Source organism: Oxyura jamaicensis, chromosome 1, assembly GCF_011077185.1.
Source record: "Oxyura jamaicensis isolate SHBP4307 breed ruddy duck chromosome 1, BPBGC_Ojam_1.0, whole genome shotgun sequence".
Taxonomy (NCBI): Eukaryota; Metazoa; Chordata; class Aves; order Anseriformes; family Anatidae; genus Oxyura; species Oxyura jamaicensis.
In genome coordinates, this window is record NC_048893.1 from 41,410,966 (window position 1) to 41,416,965 (window position 6,000).

Sequence of the window (6,000 nt, forward strand, 5' to 3'; positions counted from 1 at the left end):
CAGACAAAGCCGGTAGCAGATAGCAATTTCACTCACAAGACAGTGAGTGTGTACGTTAGGGAGCATTCTCTCTCTCTCTGAGCTCCAGTGACTACCATGGAAGTTTAGGCATGAAGACTGAATAAGCATTTCAATTTAATGTCAATGTCAAAATAAATCCATCGTAACACATCCAGAACTACCTTCTAACAAGTTGGCTTATAAAGCATTATTCTGGCACTTAGCTTTGAAGAGATTTTGAAGCAGTTTAGGAACCCTTCTCAACACAAGTCCCACTTGGAGCTTTGGCAGAGCAAGCACTCTTAAATGCAAGTTCATGTCATGTCAGACCAGGCCAAGAACGGTAAAGCCTTTCTAAGTGCTGGTCACTTCAATTTGATCAAAACTGCAGGCCACATCAGACTAATAGGAAGAGAGAGGAGCTGGATTATCCTTTTAGTAGGTGAGGGTGCTGTCTGAGCTTTGTATTGTAGGACAAATGCCTTTAATGCTCTGTCAGCTGTACTCCAGCCAGACACAGCAAAGATGCTTTGAAACACTCCCTCATGATTCTGTTGTCTCAGTAATTTCATTTCAGCAATGACCTTTTCTGAGGAGAAAGGCCTAGGTCTCTAAGAGGAGCAGGAGATAGATGTGTTCTGAAGACTCTTCACAAGTAATTTCAGGACTTTCCAGAAAGGCAAACAATCAGGCAAAAAAGTTACAAGATTTTTGACATGACACTGAAAGTGCTAAGTGTACTTCAATTTCTACCGCCTAGGGAGCTCTGAAGACTGCAGGTAGCATCAAGGGATGCAACAGGAATGTAGCGTACTGCTCTGTCCACTCACCCTAACAAGTACAGGAAGAGCACTGAAAAACCAGCAGTGTCCCAAAGGAGGAATGTAAGAAAGCTGGGTGCTGCCATGTGCCTCACTTACCTGCGTACAACCCAGGGAAAGCTCTTGAAGGCCAGTGCAAACAGGCCTGAAGCCTTCCTGCTGAGGACCACACAGGGGGACAGCATTGGCTCTGGGGAAAACAGAAGGAACCAGGCCACAGGCTTAGGCTGGAACTGTGTCCAGAGAGATTTTGTTTACTTTAATGAAATTCAAGGAACTGACACTGCTAGTAAGAGTCTACAGCACATGCTTGACCCAAGGACACCGTATCCTTGGCCACCTCAAGAGGGAAGCAGGTATCTGGAGCACCGGCAAAAGCCCTTCTTTCAGGAGTACTGAAAAAAAGCCCCATGCTAATGCTGATGGTTTAGGGCTTGCAGTTCCCACCAGATCTCCACACCAACCATTTACCTGGGGGGAGTTTCCCAAGCAGGCCTCTTCAGAAATCGAAATGCTCTCCTCCTAGCTTTAGCTTAACTCCAGGGAAGCTGACCATGTAAACAGTCTGAGCCTCCGAATGAAAGGAATGCAGAAAGGAATGAAGACGAAGGGCTAGAATGTAATTCCTGTAAACAAAACTATCAGCCCCTTTTAAATTAAACACATACCTATCTTCCTACTGCTTCATATATGCACAGTGGCTCACTAAGTTCCAGGGAAATACGAGAGGCAGAAGTCCAGCATGCTAGAAGACATTGCTTTAAGTTTTACTTAAGGAAATGAAATTTCTGAGAATCTAAAGCCTGTACTGTTATGAGGCTTTGTGGCTACATGACAGAAGTCCCAAAGCTGTGAGATCCTGAATACATTTGAAAAAATTCCTTAGACTTCACAGTGCAGTTAAGATAAAATTTATCTACTTGATATATGCTTCAAAAAAAAGTCATGTCATCTCCCCAACCCTCCCCTTTATTCTAATGTTATGAAAATCAAGAATTCTGCAAGGGAAAATTAGGAATAACTCCAAACACAGAATTTGTGTAAGATATTGTAACTGTAAATGAGATTGTGCAGAAGAAGACAAAGAAAATAATCCTGAATGGTTATGAAACCATTGTCATCAGTAGGACAATTTCACAAAAACTGTTCTGTTTTAAACTTTAAGGCCCTATAATTTTCTTCAACTGCCGTATTGTGCAGTATGGAAATGCCACCAGAAGATGTCAGGCACGGACTGTGAATGCCACCATTTCTGCACAAGGGGGTGGCAGGGGGAGAAGCCTGAACAAGCCAAACCGACAGAAATAAACACTCAACTGAAAAACACTTGACAGGCACAAATGTCACTGCTAATATCGTGTCATTACTTCATCCTTCAGAAAAATGTCAAATTGGGAAAAATACGACAGAAGAGTTTTTGATGTTGTATTGCAAAATCAAAAGTAAAAATATCTCTCATCTACTCTTACTAGCTTTTAATACTTCAGAAGTGTTATACTTTGTATGTATATATTTTTGACTAAGACCAGAAAAAATTCGAACCAACATACTTACATGTATGCCTGTGTAGACACATGCATGCACACAGAAACGTGCACGCAAAGGGGAACAAAGCATGACATTTGTTTTGTATGTCCTACAGCAGCTTTCTGAAACTAAAATTCAGAGTAGACATTGTAAAAAGTCTATAATGACTGAGTAGGTTCTAAAACAAACACAGGGAGAACTGTGTTTGACTATTGCACTTTTTATTTCTGCATATTCCCTTTTGGTGTACTCAAGAGAAGACACAGATTACTATGAATAGAACAGAGATCAGTATATTGTAGACCTAAAGGTTTATGATATTTAAGACTAGTGCTTACCAACTCTTTGCCTTTTGCTCTTGCTACAAAAGAATTTATTTCAGTAGATTTTATGGCATCTTTTCTATTTCTTTACACCCATCCATAATCTTTACTGAATACTGCCATAATCTTTACTGAATACTGTGATGACAAATGGAACAATAAAAACCCTCTCATGTTGATTCATTTCTGCCCAGTGGCTAGTGCTAGGCAGGTAGCAACTGGTAGTCTATATGAAGAGATTCTGAGATAATGTAACCTGCCACCTTCCAGATACTGGATTGCAAGTGTGTTTTTTTGTTTGTTTGTTTGTTTTGTTTGTTTTAATTATTAACGATCCCAAAGAAACAGCAAGAACCACTAGTGCTTTACCAGCTTTAGCTCCCTAAAAATTTGAGATGTTATGGGTCTGTCTTGTCTTCAGCTGGCAATCATCTCCACATGGTTCATATTCAAATAAATTCAAGAAACAGAGAGAAAAGTTTGCATTTTAAATGAAGAACTAGTGTCCTTTTCCAATGCCCCAGGATAGAAGGGTTTTGCTGTCCCAGCCAAAAATGCAGTGGGGGGTGGGGAAGTGAATAGATATTTGGTTCAACTATTCTTTACGAATGTAGCTCTAAAGAATTCTATCTCCAGCATTAAAAATACAATTAAAGCCACGTCTACATCAGGAAACTACTGTCTCCAAAATGTTAACAGAATTAGCAGTAAGCAACTTTTACTGTTGAGCAATCAATTATGAAAAGAATTTACAAATGTATGCTAATACAAGTATCTTGCAAATTGATGGGTAACTTTAAAGGCTAGAGCAGATGCTGCTCTAATACTGCAGCTTCATTAATCTGTTAGTTTTCTGCAACTATAACTTTGGTACTTACTGTCCATATTTCACAGAAGTTGATCACCATTATATTGGGATTTTTTTCCTTGTCATTTTGTTTCAGTTGAGTAAAATGAGGATAAACTACACGTAACTTGAGTTTGACTCAATCACACACCCATATATACACCATGCCAAACCAGCCTTAAATTACTTAAAACCTCTACTCGTCCACTGACCTGGAGTACTGGAATTTTTAATGGAGCTAATAAACTAACACTGCAGGTCAAGAGAAGAATGTTGAAAATGGGAGACAGTAAACAGACTGGCCAAGAGACGTGACTTCATCAAAACTCTGGCTCATGGAATTTAAAGGCTCAGAGAGCAGTACTTAGTGTCACTGTACACCTTCAGGGCTCTGCTTATAAGCAGTAGGTAAAACGGCTGAACTTTATTTTACGGAATATGCTCCATAAAACTGAATTATATTAAAGTGTTCTGTATGAGAGGAAAGGCAGACTGAATTTTTATTCCCCTTTGAATTAAATTGGCATGTGACTCATCATCTGGGCAAAACAACGTAAGCCCCACCTCTTCCTTATGAGAAAAACTTCCAATGTCCTTTAATTAAAAAGCAGTCTTCTACCTTTTCATGAAGATAGCCACACAGTAGGCTCCTTTGAGTTTTCTTCTGTTGTTTTGTTTTGCTATTCTCTCCTTTTTACATAGCCTTTGTAGTTCTGTATGTCTGATGTTAAAATTAGCTCTTACACCCGAAAAAACACAGATGAGATACAGAACCCATGTTCCTAAACAGCAATACCAACAGACATTGCAATATATGTAATACAAAAGGAAGTAATACTTAGCTGTCCTAGACCTACCGACACCACATACAAGTTTTCATTCAGAATATTTTGGTCTCTTCAGGCCTTGTTAAATGATCTGGCCTCCGGTTAAAGAAGTCTTTCTTTGCCATTTCAGAACAAGAGCTCAACTGGGAAACATCAATACAAATAGAGCTGGGCATTTGGATCTCACCAGGTGCTTTGGTCTCTTACCGTGTAAAGTCCTTCACAAGTCCTTCACACTCAGTAAACAACTCCCTTTTTATCTTACCTTGTACCAAGGGCAGTCAGTTTTTTGTTGAATCCCTTTTCCCTTACTTAGGGACAGGGCTTCTAATACGCAACCTGATTTAGATACATCCCTTTCAGCCTCAGAAGAGTTGGAAGTGTGGGACCTTGAATGTGGGCAGCAGTTTGCCGCAAGTTTTCTTCTTTTTCCTTGTCCAGGCCTCTGCTCTGACCCCTTCAGGAAGTTCTCAGCCTGCTTGTTTGCATCTTTCTGCAAAAGAGGATTGCTGAAACGGCTTGTGATTTCATTCCCAAGCAGGCTGCTTCCCGCACTACAATTCTTTGATCCTAGCCTTTCCAGAAGGCCTTTTTCATGAAATTATCAGCACGTGTTGCCCAGCAGTACTTCTACCTTGATTAAGGTGCCAAGAACCTTGGCAGCCTCAGCCCTCATGCAACCCTACCCAGGCCAGTCTGGAAGAGCACGCAGGCAAGGTCTCTAAGACGCAGCTGCCTCCAGCAAACAACCGATCAAAAGGGTTTGACCAAGATATCTAAGTATTTCTGTCTAAAGAGTAACTAGGCTATTGAAAGCAAAAATGCTGATAGAGGATGGAATTCATATCACCAGTTGCACATAAGCTAGTGTGTATATATTCCAGTAATAGACTGGACAGAGATTTCCTAGCAGCAAGTCAAAGAGCAAGGCAGAGAGGGTTATTGGAAAGGGGCTATTATTAATTGTCCAAAGAGGTCAGTGTTTCAACCAGAGTTTGAGTGATTTAGACAGCCTGTGGTTAAGCAAGCCATGGGGTTTCTTTCTCCCCCACTCCTTAGCACTGCATCAAGCCTGATCCCTCCTGAGGGCTGGCGTCCTTCTCCAGTCATCATGCTGCAGAAGTAGATTTCATAAACAACTTAATACCAGTGGTTTCCCAACTATGGGCCACAAATCACATGCCCTTGATCTACAGAAAGCTGGCTAGCTCTGTCAAGCTGACTCTACTCATTTCTCTTAGAAAGAGAAAAAACAAATGAGAAAAAAATGTACTAAAGAAAAAAACATGGATTGCACAGTTATATCTGTATTATATTAACACAAAAGGAAAGCAAACCTTATAGAGACAAGCTAGAAACACAGATGTTTTCCTACTGCTGCTTTTCCATGTAGGCATTTTTTGTAATTGCTACAGAACTGGTAATACAATCCTGAACAGATCCTCTACTTAACATGAGTGTACTTGGGAGGAAACTTGGGAATTAGTTTTTGTTCTTGTACAATGAAATTACTTGTGGTGAGACTGCCCTTGTCCTGTCTCTCTGGCACACAGCTCTCACAGGACGACTCCATGGTGACAAGGGAAAGTACATGGAGACTAATTAATCTTGTATTGCATTTGGTTTTAATTCCTAATTTAGGAATGTATTAAAAA